At 44.0% G+C, this 25,919-nt stretch overlaps 1 protein-coding gene and 1 long non-coding RNA gene across 2 annotated transcripts in view; one reads left to right on the top strand and one right to left on the bottom strand.

Annotated features, from left to right (window-relative positions):
* Positions 1–6,703, bottom strand: part of LOC117356440 (glycoprotein-N-acetylgalactosamine 3-beta-galactosyltransferase 1-B-like) — a 77,774-nt gene extending 71,071 nt beyond the window's left edge. The window contains exon 1 of the mRNA XM_033935645.1: positions 6,614–6,703. The gene's annotated coding sequence lies outside the window, so the exon portion shown is untranslated. The remainder of the gene's footprint in view (positions 1–6,613) is intronic.
* LOC117356441 overlaps positions 1–25,919 on the top strand; it is an 85,740-nt gene that overhangs the window by 3,112 nt on the left and 56,709 nt on the right. The window lies entirely within an intron of this gene.

The following is a 25,919-nucleotide window of genomic DNA, read 5'->3' as shown; positions in this document are numbered from 1 at the left end:
ACAAGGTCACAGAGAGGGTGTGCCTCGAAAACATGCACAGTCGTGCTGGAAGCTGGGTCGAGGCCGAGACCCATCCCAGGTCTGGAAGGTTCCCACGAAGCCTCGAAGGACAAGGAAAAGAGGGATCCGAATCCTGCCTTGAACAGAGGTACCTTGAAGGGGAGGAGTACCTTGAGGCTAAAGCAGATCGAGGCTTCCTGACAGCCTCAACCCGACAGTTAGAGTACAAGGCTAGGATTGGCCAGGCAAGGACTCAGTTGAGGCATGAGGACTCAGCTGAGGTCGAGGCATGAGGCTCCAGTCGAGGCACGAGGTCTCAGGTCGAGGTACAAGGCCCCGGTCGAGGACAAGGCACGAGGCCTCAGTCGAAGTCGAGGCATGAGGCCTCAGAGACCAAGCAGGGCGTGCCTCGAAGTCATGCTCCGACTGGCTTGCAGGAGGCTAGGTCGAGGCCGGGACCCTGCCCAAGTCAGGAAGTTCCCTCAAGGCCTCGAAGGACGAGGAAGAGAGGAGGCCGAAGCTTGCCTTGAACAGAGGAGCCTCAGCAGAACGAGGCATGTTGACTGCCTCGAAGTTTGACAGCAAGCCCCAGAAATGCAGCAGGTTGCGCATCGAGGATACGCTCAGAATGGTTTGCAGGGAATAGGGTCGAGGCTGGAGCAAATTGAGCAAACACAGTGCTAAACTCCTGGATCCTGTCCAGAAAGTTGGCACCATACCAATGAAACTGGTATTGAAGGTGCATAGAGGGCAACCTCGAGGATGAGTATTCCCTATTAATGGAGGCACGCTTCGAAGGTCTCGAAGAGGCTGGCATGACTGCACTCGTTGCCAGGATTGCCTGAGACTCAGCTGGAGGCAATTCTTAGGTAGCGTACCTGGGGAGGAAAGAGGAGACTTACCCAAGGAAGGAATCCCACGAGGCACAGTAGAAGAGACTCGAGGTCGAGGTTTGAGAAGACGAGGCCAAGGTCGTCACTGAAGCCCACTATAAGAATTTTGTTTCCGAAGGGTAGCAGAGCCCGGGCAGAACTCAGGACAATGTTCGGGTCCTATGAAGTAACTGGCCCGGCCACACTACCCACACTTGTTGAACCTGGTAAGAGGCCGGGAGAGAAAAAGAAAATACAGCCACAGCCGAACGAGGGCTAGTGGCAGGGCCTAGCCCAAGCAAGGCCCGCCGGATGAAAACCAGCAGGAAAAAAATCAAATGGTTTGTTTTTGTTTTAAATAAAAGATGCACTGCACAACGACTTAAAGAAATAAAATAAAGCAAAGAAAGCCATGGTGCGAGAAGGCAAGTAGTAAAACAGCATAGCTATAGAACAAGGCTTCTTGGCTCCGCGGAAAAACAAGAACTGAGGCCACACTGAGGAGATGCGCGCCCTGACTCGGGCGGGAAGGAACTCGCGCTTTGGTGGTGCAGCACTAGCAAACTATGAAGATCTTCAATCAAGTTTGCTTGAAAGGCTGTCCGCGACGGGGTTCCGTGGATGACATCGCCCACATGTAGAGAATATGCTGCCTGCTTGTCCTGGGATAACAGGGATTTGCACAAACTGTCAGATATGTATTTATTTATTGCAATTTATTAACCACCTTTATAAAGAGATTTATTGAAGGCAGTTTACAGCAAATACAGTTCAACATAAAACTTACAATTTTGTTAACAGTATAACAATAGTAAAATCACCAAATATAAAACATAAATATGGAATGAGGTAAACTCAAAATCAGTAAATTGAAACTTAATTGACTACCATGAAACAATTCCAAAAATATACTTATTTAACAGCACTGAAATTCAAATAGCAGAGATATAATACTCCTGAGAAGAATTTCTGGTGGGTATCAAAACATACAATTTCTTTTGGTGAGATAGTAATGCTCCTTAAGAGGACCTCAGAGGTCTCAAGGTGTGTCAAGGGATAACTTATTCTTTAACCCCCACCTCCTTTTATCAAGCTGCTGTAGAGGGTTTTACTGCAGGTCAACAAGATAAATGCTCCTACACTCAGGAATTAAATGGGTATCGCAGAGAAGTTGTCTCTTAAAAGGTAACCAGCTTAAGGTCGCCTTCATAGACGAATCCCCAGGCCATTGCCAGATCCACAACATCCTCTGCACCAAAACTGAATAAGCCTACAGTTTGCATCTGCCATGCCATCTATCCCTGAGATCAGGAATGCGAGATCCCAGATCACAATAGTGTCCAGATCGTAGTGGAGCTTAGAATGACAGGCCCTGGCCACAAAGGAGGAGGCTGCCGCTGAATCAAAGATGTGCTTGAGGATAAAATCCATTCTGCGGTCCTGAACATCCTTCAGCACAATCCCCCATCAATGGGGAGAGATGTGTGTTTAATAACCTGTGACATAAAGAAATCAACTTTTGGAGACACAAAACACCGGATAGAGCCGAGCCATGGCTTTGGTACATTTCAAGGGGCCTTCAGGCACCTTCTAAGTGTCCCTGAGCATCTTAACTATGTCTGGATGATCCGGAAAAGAGGCTGCTTGCAGTCTCTCAATACTCATAAGAGAGCATTCCTTTTTGATGGATGAAGCAACTTCCAGCTTCAACTCCTGAAATGACTCAGAAATAAAATCAGCCAGATGAGTGAGTTTAAAAAATCTCCGTACCATGGGATCCTCAACCAGATCCAGAGGTCCGCAAGAGTTGCAACATCCCTCGCGGTGGTAGTGCCAGCCTGTTTAAGGGCATGGTCAGGGTATTCTGGTTGACCACAGCAACTGCCGACGCACCACCTTTAGCCACCATGGGAGAGCCAGGTATAATCCCCGAGTCCTGGTCCCCCCAGCAGTGAGGATGCTTGCAGAAGGGGTGGCTGGAATCAGTTTCTTTGCCAAATAAGCCTAATACATCATGTTAATAAATTTGGGGAAAACCCATCATTCGCAGCAGAAGCCACCTCCTGCAGACCCTTCTTAGCATACTTGGAGGATTTATGAGGTTTGGCCGATGAATTGCAGCTGCACTTAGCAGGAGCGACAATTGCGCCATCCTTGGTACCCGCAGTCGACTTTTCTTGGTTCCCCCGGCCAGAATCAGAAGCAGGACCCCCTTCAAAAGTCAAGGATACTTGGGCCGCTGAAATTTCACCCCCCTCTCATGCTGCAGTGCACGACCGCCCTCCGGATAGTCATCCACCACAAATAAGAAATGAATTCACAACATACAGCCCTGGGGAGTCCATTTGACCGGTTTTCTTGTGAAAATGAAGTTTGTAGAGGCTAAAAATAACTTTAAATCAAAATCAGGAAAATCCAATAATAAAATAGCCAGGGTAAAGCACAGGGTCCCCTAAAAATCAGTGGTTTTAGGATTTTTTTTTTTTGTAATTATATATTTTATTGAGTTTAATATTTGACAACTTTCAAATTGCAAATCAAAGAAAAAATACAATGTAAACAGAAACAAGCATAAGATTAACATTCAAGAATTTAAGAGAAAATAATTATTATATTATATTACCAGTAACTAGAGGAGGAGCTGATAATAATAAGCTGAAATTTTTAACAAATAAGTAAATAAAATAAACAGAAAATAAAGATGCAGTCTGGTTGCTCTTAAAATATTCTTTCTGAGCTAAATATGAACCAGATATACCCATAATTTCTCAAGAATTATTCTTATTGGAAATAAATTTGCTGTGTTTCATAGAAGACATATCTGTCCTCTTTATAAACCATTACACAATGGTTTAATGGTTTTAGGATTTTAGGGGGGGGGGACCAGGGCATACCACCAAACCTTCAAAAAAAACCTTTTTGAGACCCCCCAAATCACTGATTTAGGCTGTCAGACCCATACTCGCTCTTCCATGAGGTGCTGTGTACTGCTGCAATGGAAGCTGAAACAGCTCACAAGGAGATCCTCTGCCTCTACAAGTATGTTGACTGGACTGCTGATCTTCTGATTGCTCTCCCCAGCCCGACACCAACAGTTGGGGACCTCCGCCACCCTGAGACACACCGTGCATGCGACCTGGCAGAGGAATACAGTCAGCACCGATCCTGGGAACACCTCCACGGAGCCACGCAGCCTGCACTCAGAAACACTAGCAGAAGAACCTGGAGTGATCAGGCTCCCAAGGGAACAGTCCCTAAGCCCTGAACTGATATGCAGGCTGTCAAGAGGGTGTACTGACAGACAGCCAAACCCCTGGAAACAGACTTTATGTAAAGTCTTTGATCCCCCTCAGCCAGAGCTGTCCCCCGCAGGGAACCTCTGCAGCACAAGGGTGGAATTTGCAAACAAAAATACTGAAGTTAAAGAAAGAGGCAAGCTCCTACAGTCTGACTTGTTGGGAAAAAAACTTGGACTTCTGGAGGGCAGTTCTGAGGTAAGAGGGGAGGGGCTCAAGACTATATAATGAGGCTCCCTATAAGCTCTCTGGCGATCATAGGAAAATAACCCACTAGTCCAGGAATAGAGCGGAATTGTACAAGAACAAATAAAATATTTCTTCACTCAGTCTATAGTTAAGCTCTGGAATTCTTTGCTGGAAAAAGTGGTAAAACAGTATAGCTGGATTTTTAAAAGGTTTGGACAAATTCCTAGAGCAAAAGTCCATAAACTTATTAACACAGACACGGGAAAGCCACTACTTGTCCCTGGATATAAGCAGCATGAAATGGAGCCATACGAGTTTGGGCTCTGCTTGTTAGGCTGGGGATTTGTTGATTGTATTGCACTGATATTTCTTGTAGTTTGTATTTGTTCCTTCAATAAAAACTATTTGAAAGCAGCATGAAAACTACCTTTGGGATCCTGCCAGGTACTTGTAACCTGGGCTGGCCATTGTTGGGAACAGGATACTGGGCTACACAGTCCTTAGGTCTGACCCAGCATGACAATATCCCCATTGGATGGAGAAAATTGTGAGAAGATGGAAAATGAGAATGAAGACGAAAAAGCCTGAATGCAGGGAGGTTGATGGAGGGAAAGGGGATCATGTATTGGGAAAGAGAAAAAGAGAATATTAGGGAAAGAGAGGGAGAGAGGATCACAGATGAAGGAATATTTATATATAGTAGAGAGAGAGAAAAAAGTTTAGAGCATTTCTTAAAAGTCCATAAGCTATTATTAAGATGGACTTGGGAAACCCTACTGTTTATTTCTAGGATAAGCAGCATAAAATCTCTTTTCCTCTTTGAGATCTTGCCAGGTATTTGTGACCTGGACTGGCCACTGTTGGAAACATGATACTAGGCTTCAATTTGTCCCAACCCTTTTATGTTTTTATAGGCAAAGATGAATTCATGAAAGGATAATCCATTAACCCCCCCTCCCCTTTCCAAAAGTGTAGCGTGGTTTTTAGCACTGGCTGCGATGTTAACAGCTCCTACGCGGCCAGTGCTACAAACCACACTACACTTTTATTTTTCTCGCCCAGTGAAAGAGATAAGCTCTGGAACTTGTTGCCAGAAGTTGAAATAAAAGCAGTTAGCAAAATCTGGGTTTTAAAAAGTTTTGGACAAGTTCCTGGAGGAAACCTCAAAAATTGCTATTAAGATAGACATGGAAAACCACTACTTATTCCTGGGACTAGTAGCTTGGAATCTTGCTACTAGGGTACTTGGGATTCCTGCCAGGTAGAGAATGACACGAGGACAAATTTTTCCCCATCCCCGCAGGAACTCATTTCCCCGTCCCATCCCGGCGAGTTCTTTTCCTGTCCCTGCCGCATTCCTACAAGCTCCATCCTCATCTGCACAAGCTTCAAACTCTTTAAAATCATAACTGTTTGCGCCTTGTGCGGTTAAGGTAGAGCTTACAAGGAATGTGACAGGGACAGCAACAAAACTCACATGGATGGGACAGAGGAATTGAGTTCCTGCAGGGACGGGGAAAAATTTGTCCCCATGTCATTCTCTACTGCCAGGTTTCTGACTTGGATTGGCAACTGTTGGAAGTGGACACTGGGCTGAACAGACCATGCAACTGAGCCAGTATGGCTATTCTTAATGGTTTAAGTTAAGATAAAAAGGAAAGGAGATCCAAAGAGCCAATATAAGATGACCAACTAAAGAAACCAACCAGTACTGCTGCTCTAAATTGTGCAGAGGGAGAGAGCTCTGCCTTCTGAGGTACCAGCATGTGGCATTGTGGCATTCTCAGTGGCATATCTAAGGATCAATGAGATCCCAGGTTCATCCTTTCCTCGGAGGAAGCATATATTAGCAATTATTAATCTACTCCCTAAATCTGGGAAGCATTTTGGATAGTGGTGCTAGGCAGGAATCGACGGTTGAACGGCCATCTTTTATCTCTGGATAGTAGAGTGATAAAGAATAAGGAGATATCCGCCTCATGGAACTAAACAAAGGGGAGAAAAAAGTGAGGACATCAATGGAGAGAGATTCATCAATGTTAGTTATCCTTCTACATTATTGGCCTCACTTTTTTTCTCCTCTTTAGCTGGAACGAGGATGATGCTTACAGGACCAACAATAAAGTTGTTTCCTCCTTCTTTTTTTCGCTTAAAAGTTCCGAGACTCTGTCACATGTGGTTGAGAAGCGCCGAGCCGCTGCCCCAGAAGAAAATGTGAACATAGGATCGAAGGGGTGCAGAAACGTCAAGACTTACCTGCCGCAGAAAATGCAGAGAATCACACAGCCAGCGCGCGCTGCTCCCAGCCCCGAGAACTCTACCCTGCCCGGATCAGTCTGTCCTGTGCTACCCATTAAGCTGCTACTGCTGCTGTTCGCTGATTGGTTCAACTGGGAGCCCGGCGAGCCAATGAGCTGGGCCTGGTAAAGAGGTGAGAGGATGGGAAAGCAAAGTGCAGCCGGTTCTACAGGCAGAGCCTGAAAATCAAGGCGTGGCTTCCAGTTCCCAGCAAAATTCAAGCATGGTAATCGACTGCAGTCGGCTGAGCAGCTCGAGAGTAGGGATGTGGTTAAAACTGCAAGTCTTTCTCTCTTTATATTTAAATTTTATAAGCCACTTTTTAAACAAGCGGAGACGCAAGTATCTCTTGCTACCAAGTCCACAAATTAGAATTGGGACATGTGATTTACTAAAAAAAATGCACAGCTGAGCCGGGATTAGATGGGGCATGGAATGGGAAAAGTGATTATTCCTATTGCAGAATCCTTAGTGGTGATGTGATGCAATTAATTATTACAACTAAATGCATACGGTATTAAGTACTTGGAAGACCGAGCTTCTCTGGGGAAAGTGGGGTGAGTGATTATTAGTAAGCTGCAGAGGAGACAGGACCAATAGGCTATAAGTATAGAATGACGGGGCCAAATTTCTCCCTGCCCTTGCGGGATCTATCTCTAACCTGCCCCCATGAGTTCTGTCTCTGCCCCATCCCTGCCAGCTCTGTCCTCTCATCCACATAAGCCTGAACACATGATTTTAAAGTGTTTGAGGCTCCTGCAGATGGCAGGGACAGGGAAAGAACTTGCAGGAATGGGATAGGGATGGAGATAGATCCCTCGGGGACAGGGACAAATTTATCCGTGTAAGAAATACAATAAAACCTTGGTTTGCGAGCGTAATTCGTTCAGGAAACATGTTTGTAATCCAAAACGCTCATATATCAAAGCAAATTTCCCCATAAGAAATAATGCAAACTCAAGACGATTCGTTCCATAACCCAAAAACTTTAATGCAAAAGAACCATCAGCTCAGTTATGATGACCTAACACACATATACTGTAAATACTCGTATTGCAAGACCTCGCTCGTTTATCAAGTTACAATTTAATAAAATGTGCTGTTCCCTGCAGCCTGTTAGATGGCTAAGCTTCCTTATGAATGTCTGACCAATAGGCTGCAATTATCTTTGTATCACTATCCATGCCTCCCGCTGCTTTTGTTCACTTCAGCTCTATTATGACTTTTAAATTTTGTATCTCTTCCTTCAGCCTCTGTTCCCCTGACAACCCCTTAACTACACTGTATCTGTTAGGGTATGCCTCAGCTGTTAGGGTATTCCTACTTCTGTGCTGTTAAGGTATCCTCAGACAGCTAATAAGCTGCAGAGAAGACAGGACCAATATGGTATCTCATGAGATACCAACCTGCAGCCCTGCTCTTCCCTGCATAGTAACATAGTAACATAGTAGATGACGGCAGATAAAGACCCGAATGGTCCATCCAGTCTGCCCAACCTGATTCAATTTAAATTTTTTTTTTTTTTTTCTTCTTAGCTATTTCTGGGCAAGAATTCAAAGCTTTACCCGGTACTGTGATTGGGTTCCAACTGCCGAAATCTCTGTTAAGACTTACTCCAGCCCATCTACACCCTCCGAGCCATTGAAGCCCTCCCCTGCCCATCCTCCTCCAAACGGCCATACACAGACACAGACCGTACAAGTCTGCCCAGTAACTGGCCTAGTTCAATCTTTAATATTATTTTCTGATTCTAAATCTTCTGTGTTCATCCCACGCTTCTTTGAACTCAGTCACAGTTTTACTCTCCACCACCTCTCTCGGGAGCGCATTCCAGGCATCCACCACCCTCTCCGTAAAGTAGAATTTCCTAACATTGCCCCTGAATCTACCACCCCTCAACCTCAAATTATGTCCTCTGGTTTTACCATTTTCCTTTCTCTGGAAAATATTTTGTTCTACGTTAATACCCTTTAAGTATTTGAATGTCTGAATCATATCTCCCCTGTCTCTCCTTTCCTCTAGGGTATACATATTCAGGGCTTCCAGTCTCTCCTCATACATCTTCTGGCGCAAGCCTCCTATCATTTTCATCGCCCTCCTCTGGACCGCCTCAAGTCTTCTTACGTCTTTCACCAGATACGGTCTCCAAAACTGAACACAATACTCCAAGTGGGGCCTCACCAATGACCTGTACAGGGGCATCAACACCTTCTTCCTTCTACTGACTATGCCTCTCTTTATACAGCCCAGAATCCTTCTGGCAGCAGCCACTGCCTTGTCACACTGTTTTTTCGCCTTTAGATCCTCGGACCCTATCACCCCAAGGTCCCTCTCCCCGTCCGTGCATATCAGCTTCTCTCCTCCCAGCATATACGGTTCCTTCCTATTATTAATCCCCAAATGCATTACTCTGCATTTCTTTGCATTGAATTTTAGTTGCCAGGCATTAGACCATTCCTCTAACTTTTGCAGATCCTTTTTCATATTTTCCACTCCCTCTTCGGTGTCTACTCTGTTACAAATCTTGGTATCATCTGCAAAAAGGCACACTTTTCCTTCTAACCCTTCAGCAATGTCACTTACATACATATTGAACAGGATTGGCCCCAGCACCGAACCCTGAGGGACTCCACTAGTCACCTTTCCTTCCTTCGAGCGACTTCCATTAACCACCACCCTCTGGCGTCTGTCCGACAGCCAGTTTCTGACCCAGTTCACCACTTTGGGTCCTAACTTCAGCCCTTCAAGTTTGTTCAACAGCCTCCTATGAGGAACTGTATCAAAGGCTTTGCTGAAATCCAAGTAAATTACATCTAGCATATGTCCTCAATCCAGCTCTCTGGTCACCCAATCAAAAAATTCAATCAGGTTCATTTGGCACGATTTACCTTTTGTAAAGCCATGTTGCCTCGGATCCTGTAACCCATTAGATTCAAGGAAATACACTATCCTTTCTTTCAGCAACACTTCCATTATTTTTCCAACAACTGAAGTGAGGCTCACCGGCCTGTAGTTTCCTGCTTCATCCCTGTGACCACTTTTATGAATAGGGACCACATCCGCTCTCCTCCAATCCCCAGGAATCACTCCCGTCTCCAAAGATTTGTTGAACAAGTCTTTAATAGGACTCGCCAGAACCTCTCTGAGCTCCCTTAGTATCCTGGGATGGATCCCGTCTGGTCCCATCGCTTTGTCCACCTTCAGTTTTTCAAGTTGCTCATAAACACCCTCCTCCGTGAACAGCGCAGAATCTACTCCATTTTCTCATGTAACTTTGCCAGACAATCTCGGTCCTTCTCCAGGATTTTCTTCTGTGAACACAGAACAGAAGTATTTGTTTAGCACATTTGCTTTCTCCTCATCACTCTCCACATATTTGTTCCCAGCATCTTTTAGCCTAGCAATTCCATTTTTTATCTTCCTCCTTTCACTAATATATCTGAAAAAAATTTTATCTCCCTTTTTTACATTTTTAGCCATTTGTTCTTCCGCCTGTGCCTTCGTCAAACGTATCTCTCTCTTGGCTTCTTTCAGTTTCACCCTGTAGTCCTTTCTGCTCTCCTCTTCTTGGGGTTTTTTATATTTCATGAACGCCAACTCTTTCGCCTTTATTTTCTCAGCCACTAGGTTGTAGAACCATATCGGCTTCCTTTTTCTCTTGTTTTTATTGATTTTCTTCACATAAAGGTCCGTAGCCATTTTTATCGCTCCTTTCAGCTTAGACCACTGTCTTTCCACTTCTCTTATGTCCTCCCATCCTAACAGCTCTTTCTTCAGGTACTTTCCCATTGCATTAAAGTCCGTACGTTTGAAATCTAGGACTTTAAGTATCGTGCGGCCGCTCTCCACTTTAGCCGTTATATCAAACCAAACTGTTTGATGATCGCTACTACCCAGGTGAGCACCCACTCGAACATTAGAGATACTCTCTCCATTTGTGAGGACCAGATCTAATATCGCTTTTTCCCTTGTGGGTTCCGCAACAATATCTAGATCTGCCTCTAATATCAGGGCTTGCAGATCATGAACTTTGTTGCTTAGACTGCGAGCATTTGTGGTCATCGCTTTCTAGCTCTTTTTCAGTGATAATCTCCTTTTTCGTATGGATTTTTGTGTCGTTTCACTTTCCGTTGCAATACTAAGAAATGAGTTGCTGATATTGCTTATGTTGCAGCCTTTACTACTATCACATCTTTTCTTTTGCCGGGGGTGGTCTCTATAATTGTCCTTCGTACATACACCACCCCCACCTTCTAGTTTAAATGCCTAGAAAAATATTGTCTAAATTTCTCTGCAAGGTTTCTTTTTCCTGCTGTAGTAATATGTAGCCCATCAGTGCAATATAGCTTCTTGTCCTTCCATGTATTTCCCCATCCTCCTATGTACCTGAAGCCTTCTTGATGACACCAGGCTCTGAGCCATCTATTAAAGTCCTCTGTGTTTTTCACTCTTTGCTCTCCTTTTCCATATGCAGGCAGTATTTCAGAAAAAGCTAAAGTCTTTACAAAAGGTTTCACGCCCTCACCAAGCTCCCGAAAAGCTTTCTGTGCTGCAAGTGTGGAGTTGTTGGCCAGGTCATTTGTTCTCAGATGGATAACAACATCAGTGTTAAAATCCTTAGTTTCTTCCTTAATTATAGTCAGTATTTTCAGACTATAACATTACATAAAAATGCAGACTATAACATTACATAAAAATGTATTTATATACCGTAGTACCTTAGGAATTCTATGTGTTTTACAAAAGAAAATTGAAACAGTGACAATAAAAACAAATGACCTAGAAATTACAAAAATATCTTAAATAAGTACATTGCTTGCAGATTCTAACGTTATTGAAAAATTTCAATTAAAAATGAATGAATATTTTCACATCAATGCCTCAGAGGAAATCTCTTTAGAAACATTATGGGATGCTTTCAAAGCTACCATAAGAGGGCAAATTATCTCATATTCATATCTCATATCCAGCACATGTTAGTAAAAAACTTAAATTGGAATTCTCTAATTTGGAACAAAAGATTAAGGACTTGGAGTCACAATTGGCCTTGAAGTGGGAACAAAATACTTTGCAGGCCCTCTTGAAAGTTAAATACAAATACAATGAGATTTCCTCTCAAATGGCTAGTTAAGAGTTGTTTACTCAACAGGCTCTGTATTATGGAAACTCGAATAAAGCGGGGAGAATATTAATTAACCACCTTAAAGCTAAAAAAAGGAGAGTAAAAATTGTGGCTAGCACTGCTGAGAATGGGGAAACTCATTCTCAAATTGGAATGATTTTAAAACAATTTTAAAGATTTTATAAAGCTTTATATTCTTCCGAGACTTATTCAAATAAGGAACTAGAAGGTTTAGAATTTTTGAAAATAATTAAGGGACCAAAAATTCCTGAGCATATAAAAGGAAGTCTTGAGGAGCCTATATCAATGAAAGAACTACAAACAACGTTGAAGTCCCTTAGAGTTGGATCCGCTCCAGGTGGTGATGGGTTCACTGTAGAGTTTTACAAATCATTTCAAATTACCCTATTACCTCATTTATTAAAGTTACTAGTCTTATAGCCCGTTACATTAACAGGTGCTAGAATATATGTGTGTGTGTCTGTCTTTATTTTTTTCTCTCTCTCCTTAGCTGCTTTCTGTATTTCTATCTTTTTTTTTTCCCCCTTGGCTGTCCACTACACCCCTTGCCTGCTCCCCCTGTCCATTCTCCCTTCCTTTTACCTCCCCTGTGTCCTCCACCACCCCATCACAGCTCACCTTATCCAGCAGAAGCCCTTCTCCCTGTGTTTTACCTCCCCCTGTCCATCATCACCTCCTTCCTGTTCCCCTTGTTCCCCCTGTCTTCATTTTTCTGCCCCCTCCCTGTTAATCAGCACCTGTTCCCCTGTCCATCAACCCCTTTTATGCCCCTCCATTTCCGTGTGTTGCAGCATTTCCCTCCCACCCCACTTCCCTGTGCAGTATTTTCCTCCCCTCCATACCTTCCTGCTGAACTCCATGGCCTACTTATATTAACGGCCTGCAGCCACTGACAGCCGCCACGGCCGACATCCGACTCGGGTCGCCGCGGTCGACATCCGCCTGGGGGGGGGAGGAAGAGAGAGAGAGAGCTTCGGGCGGCCAGCAGCCACCGCGGCCAACATCTGCCTCGGGCCGCCAGAGAGAGAGTGAGCTTCGGGCGGCCAGCAGCCACTGCGGCCAACATCCGTTTCGGGCCGCCGCAGTCGACATCCGCCTGGGGGGGAGAGGAAGAGAGAGAGAGAGCTTCGTGCGGCCAACAGCCGCCGCGGCCGACATCAACTTGTCTTGCCTTGTGAGGCCAGAGCGTAAGCCGCGCATGCGCACTTCCTATGTGTGCTACAGCTCATGGAAAACGGACGCACACATAGGAAGTGTGCATGCGCGGCTTACCGTTTTATTATATTAGATATCAGGATCAACTGATTAAAGGTTCTATTACAGGTACTATGGCAGAATCTTTAACTATAGTTTTACCGAAGCCAAATAAAGATCCTACGTTGGTTTCAAATTACAGGCCTATTTCTTTGATTAATGTAGATGGAAAACTTTTGGCTAAGTTATTGGCTTTGCGCTTGGCCAAGGCTCTCCCTTATATTATTGGTATGCACCAAACGGGTTTCGTTGCTCAGAGACATTTATCAAATAACACCAGACTGGCCTTTCACATGTTAAATCTAACAAAAACTATGGAGAAACCGGCCTTCTCTGTATCCTTGGATGCAGAGAAGGCCTTTGATTGTGTGGAATGGACCTTCATATATCAGGCAATGGATTGGTTTGGTATTGGTTCAGGATTTATACAAATGATTCAAGCCTTGTATACTTCCCCTTATGCAAGATTATACATCTATAATAATAAAACGCTAAGCGCGCATGCACACTGAGCCACTGCCTCATCTCTTCTTTTTGTGGCGGTCTCCGACCAGAAGAAAATGTGAACATAGGATCGAAGGGGTGCAGAAACATCAAGACTTACCTGCCGCAAGAAATGCAGAGAATCGCAAGGCCAGCGCGCGCTGCTCCCAGCCCCGAGAACTCTACCCTGCCCGAATCAGTCTGCCCTATACTACCCATTAAGCTACTGCTGCTGTTCGCTGATTGGTTCAACTGGGAGCCCGACGAGCCAATGAGCTGGGCCTGGTAAAGAGGTGAGAGGATGGGAAAGCAAAGTGCAGCCGGTTCTGCAGGCAGAGCCTGAAAATCAAGGCGTGGCTTCCAGTTCCCAGCAAAATTCAAGCATGGTAATCGACTGCAGTCGGCTGAGCAGCTCGAGAGAGGAAGGGGTAAAACGTGGACCTCTTACCCCTTCCTGCTCGAGCATGATCTGTAGATCCGTGGCCGACAGGAGTGTGCATGCGTGCTTACAATGGCCCCACACTCGCGGACCCCAAGGTAATGTTGTGCGGTCTGGCCGGCTCCCTTACACTCCGCGCCAAAAGTTTATTTTTAAGTTCAAAAGTGCTGCGGTGTCTCTTATCACAAGCCACACCTGCATCGGAGAAGGCTTCTGATGCAGACGGGGATCGTGAGAGGAGCTGCCGTGGCACCTTTAAACTTAAAAATAACTCCAGCAAGGGACTAAGGGAGCCGGCCAGACCACGGGAAGGGAAGGGGGAAGGGGGAAATGCTGCTGCTGATGCTACTGCACAGGGACGTGGAGGGGAAGGGAAATACCGCTGCTGCTGCTGCTGCACAGAGAAGTGGAGGGGGAGGGAATGCTGCTGCGGCTTCTGCACAGGGAAGTGGGAGGAGGGAAATGCTGCTGCTGCTGCACAGGAAAGTGGGGTGGGGGAGGGAATGCTGCTGTGGCTGCTGCACAGGGAAGTGGGGGGGAGGGAAATGCTGCTGCTGCACAGGGAAGTAGGGGGGAAATGATGCTGCACAGGGAAATGGAGGGGGAGGGAATGCTGCTGCATAGGAAATTGGGGGGAGGGAAATGCTGCTGCTGCTGCATAGGGGGCAGGGAGAGAGACAGATAAAAAGAAAGACAGACAGCAGGAGGGAGGGAGAAATAAAGAAAGGAAGAAAGACAGGGACAGGGAGAGAGACAGACAGAGAGACAAAAAATATCTCCCATCAATCTAAACCGCCATCTAATGAGTTCCCAACCAATTCCTATGGGAATAGAATCTCTTTATCCAACCCAAACTAAACACCCCTACTGTCCATATCATCAACATTAATTAACCAACATCATGCAATCATCAAAACAATAAATACGCCTCCACTTATAGGCATATGATGCTACTCTCCATCCGAAGAAACTTGACTCATCTCATGTAACATCTTTTGTAATCTAGAATATATTGTAATTCTTGTTCTCCACCAGTAATAAATTGACTCAGTTGCTATGTAACATCTCCTGTGATATTGAATGTACTGTAATTCTTCACTATTACCTGTAATTAACACTTCTCCTGTAATGTAATTCTATGGGAAATGCCCAGATATCTTCCTTATTATAATCCGTGGCTATGTTATATCTGCTGCGATGTTGAATGTATTGTAACTCTTCACTGTTACTTGTAATCTACTCTCCTCCTGTAATGTAATTCTACTGGAAATGTCCAGATATCATCTTTATTGTAATCCGCCTAGAACCGCAAGGCACAGGCGGAATAGAAATCCCTAATGTAATGTAATGTAATACAGACAAGAGGAGACAGGGAGAGAGAGACAGGCAGAAAGAAAGACAGCGGGAGGGAAAGAGACAGAAAGAAAGAAAAACAGGCATATATTCTAGCACCCGCTAATGTAACGGACTTAAAGACAAGTTAATAATAATTTTTCTGAACGTATTTGTCTTAAAATGGGAGTTAGACAAGGGTGTCCATTATCTCTTTTGCTTTTTGACATTGTATTGAAACCCTTGTTATTGGCTATTCAGCAGGCAGAGGAGATACAGGGTATTCCTTTTACAGGTTTGGAATACAAGGTCTCTGCTTATGCAGATGACATATTGCTTCATTTGAGGAATCCTGAAACCACCATTCTGCATTTACTAGATCTGATTGATAGATTTGGAAAATTCTCTCGTTACAAAATAAACTGGAGCAAATCAGAGGTTCTTCCACTAAATGTATATTGTACAAAAGGATTATTTGATACATTCCCTTTTCTCTGGAAGGAAGAGGGTATAAAATATTTAGGTATATGGATAAAAAGTACAATGGAAGAAACTATGAAAGTAAATGAAAAATCTTTATTGCTGAAGGTCACAGAAATGTGTGAGCATTGGAACCTATTACATCTGTCTTGGTGGGGGAGAGTCCAAACAGTTAAGATGATGATTCTGCCTGTGGTTTGTTACCAAATGGGAATGTTACAGTTGTTTTTTCAGGGGTCCTTTTATAAGAAATTAAATAGTATTCTGACAAAATTTATTTGGCTGGGGAAAGCAGCAAGGTATCTCTACAAAAACCAATTGCGGAGGGTGGGGTAAATTTTCTAACTTTCTAACAGCGACAGCACTCAACTTCAAAAAAGGGAATTATGATGGCATGAGGAAATTGGTGGGAAAGAAACTCAACGGTAGCGAAAGGAAGATGGAGTCTGTAGAAAAAGCCTGGTCCCTACTCAAGGGCACCATGCAAGAGGCACAGAACCTGTACATCCCCAGATTCAGGAAGGGGTGCAAAAAAAACCGAAAAAAAACCCCAGCGTGGATAACAACTGCAGTAAAAAAGGCGATAAGTGACAAGAAAGCATCGTTCAAAAAATGGAAAAAGGACCAAACAATGGACAACCAAAAGGAACACAAAGAACACCAAAGGGAGTGTCACCGTGTGGTTAAAAAAGCTAAAAGGGAATATGAGGAGAGACTGGCGGGGGAAACAACAAACTTCAAATCGTTCTTCAGATATGTGAAGGGGAAGCAACCGGCAAGGGAAGAAGTGGGGCCATTGGATGATGGAGACAAAAAAGGAGTGGTAAAAGAGGAAAAAGAGATAGCAGACAGGTTAAATAAGTTCTTCACGTCAGTCTTCACGAGGGAGGACACATCCAATATTCCGGAACCGGAGGACATCGTAAATGGGGATCGGGATGAAAAGCTGGTCCAACTAGAGGTAAGCCAAGAGGAGGTCCTCAGGCAGATAGACAGACTAAAGAGCGACAAATCACCAGGTCCAGACGGCATTCACCCAAGGGTACTCAAGGAACTAAGGAACGAAATAGCAGAGCCACTTCGCCAAATATGTAACCTATCCTTAAAAACTGGAGAGATCCCGGAGGATTGGAAAATTGCGAATGTCACACCCATCTTCAAGAAGGGTTCAAGGGGGGACCCGGGGAACTACAGGCCGGTGAGCTTGACCTCGGTCCCGGGAAAAATGATGGAAGCACTGATTAAGGACAGTATCTGTGAACACATAGAAAACAATGGACAGCTAAAGTCGAGCCAGCACGGCTTCTGCAAGGGTAGGTCATGCCTCACAAACTTATTGTACTTCTTTGAGGGGGTAAACAGACAGGTGGATAAAGGGGTATCCATTGACATCATTTACCTTGACTTTCAAAAAGCCTTTGACAAGGTACCGCACGAAAGACTGCTTAAAAAGCTGTGGAGACACGGGGTGCAAGGGGAAGTCCACCGATGGATCAAAAACTGGCTGGCGGACAGGAAACAGAGGGTTGGAGTGAAGGGCCATTACTCGGACTGGCATGGGGTCACGAGCGGAGTTCCGCAGGGGTCGGTGCTGGGACCGCTCCTGTTCAATATATTTATTAATGACCTGGAGGCAGGAACAAATTGCGAAGTTATTAAATTTGCGGATGACACCAAACTCTACCGCAGGGTTGATACCATGGAAGACTGCGAAGATCTGCAAAGGGACCTAATGACGCTAGAAGAATGGGCCAAAAAATGGCAAATGAACTTTAATGTAGGGAAATGCAAGGTCATGCATGTAGGGAAAAAGAACCCGATGTTCAGCTACAAAATGGGAGGATCATTGCTAGGGGTAAGTAACCTTGAAAGAGACCTGGGAGTGATGGTGGACACGTCTTTGAAGGCGTCGGCACAGTGCGCCACAGCCTCAAGAAAAGCAAACAAAATGTTGGGTATCATTAAGAAGGGTATCACGACCAGGACAAAGGAGGTCATCCTGCCACTGTATCATGCAATGGTGCGACCGCATCTGGAGTACTGTGTCCAATATTGGTCGCCGTACCTCAAAAAGGACATGGCGGTACTTGAGAGAGTCCAGAGAAGAGCAACTAAACTGATAAGAGGTATGGAAAACCTCTCATATACTGACAGACTGAAAAAGCTGGGGCTGTTCTCCCTGGAGAAGCGGAGACTTAGAGGAGACATGATAGAAACCTTCAAGATCCTGAAGGGTATAGAAAAAGTAGACAGGGACAGATTTTTCAGATTACGGGGAACCACAAGTACAAGGGGGCACTCGGAAAAACTAAAAGGAGACAGGTTTAAAACAAATGCCAGAAAGTTCTTTTTCACCCAGAGGGTGGTGGACACATGGAACGCGCTTCCGGAGGCTGTGATAGGCCGGAGCACGTTACAAGGCTTCAAAGAAGGTTTGGATAGGTTCCTAGAGGATAAAGGAATTGAGGGGTACAGATAAGAGTAGCGGTAGGTTATAGGGATAGTCTGGGACCATTGCTTAGGCAATGGGCCTGATGGGCCGCCGCGGGAGCGGACCGCTGGGCGAGATGGACCTCTGGTCTGCCTCAGCGGAGGCAACTTCTTATGTTCTTATGTTCTTATAGGTACCATCAAGCCTATATTTTGCATCAGGGTATGTACTGGATCCTCCCCTGAGCTCATGGAAAATCTCCCATGGTTGGAATGGCAACTCATGTCACCATTGAAGTTGAGTCATGTGTTGAGTTTAAGATGCCTAGATTATATAAGGATAATAGAATCCTAGTAGATACATGGAAAACCTTAAAATATGTGAATAATTTAACACCTATTTCAGTTCATAAATCAACTCATCAGACCCTATGGCTGAACTCCAAGATTCAAATTGGCGGATTTAAGGTCATCTGGAAGTATTGGATGAAGGCGGGTATACGTACTTTGGATGATATTATTTCAGATGGTAAGCTGCTTGATTTTTCACAATTGCCAAACAACACCATATTGTTTGGCATGTCAATGAGGGCAAAAAGCCAAATATCCTCTAATAACAATAAGCTTCTACTCATTATGACAGGGTTTACAATACAACAGATTATGAAAAATTGGAAAAATTGGGATAGGCTAAATTATAGCTTTTGGTGGAACTCTGTGTCACATATTCAAAATGGAAAGGATAATTGCCATACAGCAGGGAATTTTTAAGAAACCAGGTTATTTGGGAGCCATTAACAAGATACTGTAAAGATTGAAAATTACTGCATAGAATAAATATTCATTTTCTTCCCTTTTGTTCATACACGTCCAGGATGGGATGGGGAGTGGGAATATTTTATAATTTCTTTTGCTTATGAATAACTGTTGGGTATAAGGGAGGGGGGATATTTGATGCGAGTTAGAATTTGATGATATATTAAGTGATGTTAAAGTATAAATGATTGTATTTTATGTTACACTTATTGTGAGTTTTAAAAATGAATAAAGAGTGACAACAAAAAAAGAAACAGTGACAATAAAAACAAATGACCTAGAAATTACAAAAATTTCTTAAATAAGTAGGTTTTCAATAATTTATTGAATTGCTGGTAAGAGACAGAGCTAACAGATTTACAAACTCTTTATCACAAGAAGCTACCTGAAAAGATAGGAGTTATTGAAAATAGCTCTTGTATAAATGACCCTTTACCGATAGAAAAGCAAACAAATTACAATTACGTCTTGGGCGTTGTGATCCACAAGATAATCAGGTGAAATTGTATAAGCGTTTTTATCAATTTTTTTAATAAAACTTGGAAACTCAGATGTAAGATTTTATAACATAGACAACCAAACTTAAATCTGACACTGGTGGTAAAACAGGGAGACAAGACATTTTTTAGATATACATTATTAGTGATAGGAAGAAGTGCAAAAGTGGCATTGTGAGGCTCAAAGGTGAAGGGGAAGAATATGTAGAAGCTGATAAAGAAAAGGCTGAATTGCTTAACAAATATTTCTGTTATTTGTTCACGGCTGAAGTGCCGGGAGCGGGACTGCAGAAGACAAACATGAATAGGGATGGGGCAGTAGTAGACCCTGATCAATTTTCAGAGGGTTGTATTCATGAGGAGCTATCTAAAGTAAAGGTAGACAAAGCGATGGGGCCAGATGGTGTACATCTGAGGGTGCTGAAGGAACTTAGGGAAGTTCTGATTGCTCCACTGACTGACCTTTTCAATGAGTCTCTAGAGTCGGGATTGGTACCGGAGGACTGGAGAATGGCGGATGAGGTCTTTCTCCACAAAAATGGAAGTAAGGAAGAAGTAGGGAATTGCAGGCCGGTAAGTCTAACTTCTGTGGTAAGTAAATTAATGAAAACATTTTTAAACCAGAGAATGGTCAAGTTTCTGAAATGCTGTGGATTACAAGACCGGAGGCAACATGGATTCACTAGAGGTAGGTCTTGTCAGACAAATCTGATCAATTTCTTTGACTGGGTGACCAGAGAATTAGATAAAGGATGTGCGCTAGAAGTGGTGTATTTAGATTTTAGCAAAGCCTTTGACAGTGTTCCACACAGTCATCTAATAAATAACTGAATGCCCTTGGCATGGGTCCCAGAGTAACGGGCTGGGTCAGGAACTGGTTGATTGGAAGGTTACAGAGGGTAGTGATCAATGGAGATCACTCTGAGGAAAGGGATGTTACCAGTGGTGTGCCTAAAGGTTCTGTTCTTGGGCCTGTTCTTCTTAACATTTTAATAAATAATATTGCTGAAGGGTTGTCGGATAAGATTTGCCTCTTTGCGGATGATACCAAAATCTGCAATAGAGTAGACATGCCAGATGGTGTGAATAACGAAGAAAGACCTGGCGAAGCTTGAAGAATGGTCTGAAATTTGGCATCTAAAATTTAATACAAGGTCATGCATTTGGGCTGCAAAAACAAGAGGGAATGATACGGTTTAGGGGGTGAAGAACTTATGTGCACGACAGAAGAGCGGGACTTGGGTGTGATTGTATGTGATGATCTTAAGGTGGCCAAACAGGTTGAAAAGATGACGGCGAAAGCTAGAAGGACACTAGGTTGCATAGGGAGAGGTATGGCCAGTAGCAAAAAAGGAGGTATTGATGTCGCTGTATAAGACTCTGGTGAGACCTCATTTAGAATATTGTGTAGGCCACACCTTCAAAAAGATATAAAAAGAAGGAGTCTGTCCAGAGGGAGGCTACTAAAATGGTGTGTGGTCTTCATCATAAGGAGTTTGGCGACAGTTTTAAAGATCTCAATCTGTATACTTTAGAAGAAAGGCGGGAGAGGGGAGATATGATAGAGATGTTTAAATACCTAGGTTATGTAAATGCGCATGAGTCGAATCTCTTTCATTTGAAAGGAAACTCTGCAATGAGGGCATAGGATGAAGAGGTGATTGGCTCCAGAGTAATCTGAGGAAATACTTTTTTACGGAAAGGGTGGTAGATGCGTGGAACAGTCTCCCAGAAGAGGTGGTGGAAACAGAGACTTTGAATTCAAGAGTGCCTTGGATAGGCACGTGGGATCTCTTGGAGAGAGAAAGAGATAATGGTTACTGTGGATGGGCAGACTAGATGGGCCATTTAGCCTTAATCTGCTATCATGTTTCTATGTTTCTGTGACATGATCTGATCTTTTTCAGATTGAAAATTAATCGGACTGCTGTGTTTTGTAAAATGTGGTTGGCTAAGCTTCCTTAGGAATGTCTGACCAATGGGCTGCTCTCCCCCTCCTATTGTTTTTTCCCCTTACTCGTCTTATTTACTATCAATAACTTGTATTTCTTTCCCCATTTTTCCCTTCTGTAGTATATGTTCGGTCAGGTTAGTCATATTTATTTGGTTTGTTTCCACCAGAAATTTGTAATATTACTGTTTTGTACATCGCCTAGAATTTTGAATAAGAGATTAATCAAATCTATAATAAACTTGAAACTTGAAACTATCACTGTCCATGCCTTCCATAGCTTGCATTCATTTCAACTCTGTTCTTCCTTTTACATTTCATATCTCTTCCCTCCACCTCTCTTTCCCTGACAACCCCTTATCTACACTGCAGTTGTTCTGGCTTCTGTGCTGTTAGTGTATTCCTCAGACATTCCTTAGGCATTGGGTTACCAGGCATCTGGGAAAACCTGGACATGTCCTCTTTTTAGAGGACTGTCTGGGTGCCTGGATGGACTTTCCAAACCCTGGAAGTTTGTCTGGGTTCTGGAAAGTCCCGAGCTCTGGCCGTGTCTGGAAGGCCTCTGAGCATGTATGAATGACGTCACACACATATGCATATGCTCAGGGGATCTTCAGACGTGGCTCAGAGGTTGGGAAAGAAGAGACAATGCTTTGTGGGGACAGGGCTGGAGGCAGACCGGGGTGAGGTTGGAGGTGAAAGGTCACTTGGACACACAAAGTCAGAGGCGTGAAGAAAGTACAAGAGTTTTATTCACAGCATGCATGCTGGACCCCTGAGCTCCAAGCTGGCTCAGAAGTGCCGAAACCAGGAAGTTACAGAGATATTTATTCATTTTTCTGGCTATACAACTGAATTCTAGAAAAAGCTTTTCACGTGTTACTTTTCTTAACACTCATTGGTTCTAAGCTCACACTAGCAGGTCACTAGCAGGACACTTATTTAACTCTTACAGTTAAATGTACAGAAGGGTACATCATGGCTCAAACTCTTATCTATTTAGCTTACAATGTGGTAAGGTAGGGACATACATTTCAGGCAGATGAAGTCAATAGATTGTACACTTTCTTCAGCTATGTAGGCCAGAGCAATATTTTAAACAACAGTTAACCATTTCATGACCCTACATTCCCCCCTTTCAGGCTGGCATACCTAAGGAGCCAAGCCTGACAAAATAAAGTTAGGGGTCAGGAAAGTCGGGGTCCCCAGTGGGTAAGGGACGATACTGGGAGAGGGCAAGGGCCAATGCAGCAGTGGAACAGTTGACAGCAGAGTCCATAGTTCAGTGGAGCAGCTTTATGGCTATGGGGACCACACAGGGCAGGCAGCAAAGGAGCAGAGAAGACAGGGCGGCAACCAGCAAGATGATCTTCAGTGCTGAACCAGAGGGCAACCAGGAGCTGAAGGTACCAGAGATCCAGTCTGCAATAAGGTCACGCCAGGTCTGGTCAGGAACATGAGCCAGTTTGGTGATATGATCCACATCGTCCTCAATCATTTTACTCAAGTTCAAGGCAGCAGTTGAAGAGGTTGAATTTACCACAGACACCACCTTCTGTCTAGAGCTAGGCAGTTCTGATAGATAGCAGTGTGCATTTTAGCATTCGTTCTGACAATGGTACTCAAAGCTCAGGTGGTCTCAATAATTATCAGTTCGAGTACAGCTTGTAGACGAATAATGCAGTTCAGCATATAGATTGGGGTCCGATAGCCCCAGGTGTCATCTTCGGCCCATGTGGCAGGTCCATAAGCAGCAATGATCCATTTTGCAGGACAGTCATCACCCCATTCACCTATTTTAAGGGAATTGGTGGAAGTAGACCACTTTTGGCGACCCCTGGTGTTGAATACAGGGGCTCCCAGGTGTTCACCATCGGCCAGCGGTAACAGGAAGAAGCTGGGACGGATCATGCAAAGCACACATGTACCAGTCTAGTTAGCAGGCAACCAAGAGTAGGCAAACAGATCACAGAGCCAGTATCAAATATCAGGAGCTGACCATCATTCATAGGAAGTTCCATTAAGCAGTGTCTGAAGGGCGCTGAAGACAGCGGGAAGCAACAATGGAGGTTCACAAGGCCCATCGTGAAGGTCGTGGACCTGACGTAAAAGTGAGGGTCTGTGAAGTCAGGTTTAACATGTCCAGCTGCATTGACTCCCATAGCCACTGTTCTCCCATACCAGTCCCTCCTCATACAAAACAATTGCTAACATTAAGAGTCTGACCTATAATTTCAGCAAACTGTATAAACAGATTTCTAGTGATTACAGGATATTAGTATCTACTTTCATAATTTCATAAAACTGGGGAAACACCAAAGAATGATAGACAGGAGCACATGAGCGGGATACAATTCGGACATATACAACAGTACCTGGGTCTCACCTTTTACCATCAATATACAATACCATGCGATCTCTGGCCTTCTGGACTTGGACATTGGCATTGCAGTTATGTGGGTCAGTGAAAACCATGGGATTACAATAACCTGTAGTACACAAGGGGCCAGAGCTTGGACCTAAGGGAGGCAGAGGGGGTATTAGGGGGATATTTGTGTGGGTTATTGTAGGTGGCCCACAAGACACTTTCTCATAAAGGATAGGCTCCACCATTAGTGAAGGTTTCCTCATAGGGGCAGTTCTTAAAGGCATCAGGTTATACAGACATATATACTTAGCACATTTGGTATAATAACGCTGTCAATCTAGGGAGCCACACAAAACTGTATTAGGGGTAGTACCATGACTTTGAGAAACATCAAATAACACACTTGTATCACAATACAAAGACACCGGGCAAGTGGGGTCTACAATAAGAGTCTAGTTGATAAGTGGACCCTCAACATTATCAATGCAGATTTCCGCCCACTTTTAAACTTCATCGCCAGTAGGTTGGAAACAGAAAATGCCCTCAAATGTTTGACACTTTCTGTACTTAACTCCTTCTTGCAAACAAACATCAGGCAAAAGGCTAGGGGCACTTATTAAGTACAATAGGAAAGAACTACAGAAGAAAGAAGCATAAGTAAGGGCAACACAAATATCAAATATATATAAGACAAAAGGCGCCTATAATGTTAACATAAGAAGCTCATTTTTCTTTCAGGCACAACTTAGAAAACTTCAAACAGTTATACTCAAGACACTTGCTAAAGGCAGTGGTGAACCACAGGCAGTCAATTAAACTCAAACACTTATAAATAATTATATTCAGAACACCTGCTAAGTACAATGGTAAATATTCAGAACTTTTGAGGTCTTAGAAAGCTTCAGCTGAAGATCCGTGTTGTAGTGGAACCAAGTTTCATGTCCGGACACCTTGACAACTGTAAGAGAAGAAATTAGGACAGTAAAAGGACCTATCCACCTAGGTTTCAGGGGGTCTGACTTCCAAGTTTTAGCCATACTGTATTTCCAGGGACATACCCATGGACTTGTGTAACTATCGATAGTGGGCCCTTTCCAGGACCCATTTGTGGAGCTCTTGAAGGGCCTTAGCTAAAGATTGGACCTGACTCTGGAGGATATCTGATCCCAGAGTAGCAAAGGAACCAGAATCTGGGTTCACAATGGGTGGTGGCCGGCTGAACATGAGCTCAAATGGGGACAATTTAGTGGGTTTAGATGGGGTGCATCTAATCTGAAAAAGAACAGAAGGCAGCAGGACAGGCCAGGACAGATTAGTTTCTTCAATTCATTTCGTGAGAAGGGTCTTAAGAGTTCTGTTCATTCTTTCGACCTGACCAGAGCTCTCAGGATGGTAAGCAGCACATAATTTCTATTCAATTTGGAGAGCCTGAGCAATTTGTTGGACGACATCGGCAATGAAAGCGGGGGCCGTTGTCACTGCCTATGGAAACAGGGAGACCAAAGCACGGAATTATTCAGGAGGTGTTTGGTTACATCTCTGGCACGTTCAATGCAAGTAAGGAAGGCTTTGACCCATCTAGTCAGGGTGTCTGTGAAGACTAGGAAGTGACTGAGGGAACGGGAAATGGGCATGTGGGTAAAATCTACAGATAGGACCTGCATCGAATGTATTCCAATAAGTTGGCAGTCATCTGATTGGGGATTTTATTCTAGAACCGACAACACACTGTCTGACCATATTCCGGACTAGCTGATCAAGGTGATTGATAAAGAAATGTTTCTTGAGAGTCATTTGCATAGCGGGTTCTCCAGAGTGTGCCAGATCATGGCATCTTTTGACAATCGTGAGGGCCAGGTGTTGAGGAATAACTATGAGGGTACCCACAATGCTCGTGTTTGAAGTATCAGTGTGTGGGTCTGGATTGGCACTTGAATTGGCGCATTTTGTATCCACCCCCCCTTTTAGGACAGACTGGCCCAAAATAATGCATGCCCAAGTCTGTTCCTGAGAAGTGCACTGGGGTGCAAGGGAGTCCAGAAAAGGAATGACTGTATACAGAGGAGCCGAA

The sequence above is a fragment of the Geotrypetes seraphini genome, chromosome 3 (assembly GCF_902459505.1).
Source record: "Geotrypetes seraphini chromosome 3, aGeoSer1.1, whole genome shotgun sequence".
NCBI classification, from domain to species: domain Eukaryota; kingdom Metazoa; phylum Chordata; class Amphibia; order Gymnophiona; family Dermophiidae; genus Geotrypetes; species Geotrypetes seraphini.
This window is presented reverse-complemented; position numbering and strand designations above follow the sequence as displayed.